The sequence below is a fragment of the Monopterus albus genome, unplaced genomic scaffold (genome assembly GCF_001952655.1).
Source record: "Monopterus albus unplaced genomic scaffold, M_albus_1.0 scaffold263.1, whole genome shotgun sequence".
NCBI classification, from domain to species: Eukaryota; Metazoa; Chordata; class Actinopteri; order Synbranchiformes; family Synbranchidae; genus Monopterus; species Monopterus albus.
In genome coordinates, this window is record NW_018128143.1 from 54,165 (window position 1) to 54,488 (window position 324).

Here is a 324-nt window from a genome sequence, read left to right on the forward strand (position 1 = left end):
GCTTCCTGTTACATCACTAGAGCTGAAGACCTGGGAGCTATATCCACTTTTACACAGTGCAGAATGGTTTGCCTCTCAACTCCCACACTCTCATACGCTCTGTAAATACATTCTGAGTTGTTCATACTGCAAAATCAGCCTTCCCACTCCTGGCCACGGCTGCTCAGATCTTCTAAACTCCCTAAAGGTTGTGTGGCTGTTGCCTGGTTGTTTATCCCGGGGTCTGGGACAGTTTTAGAAAACACTTAGATAATGCATTTAATACAAGTTCAGTATGTGAAATACCGATTCCTGTATCATTTATTGGTCAGCCCAGGGAAATAG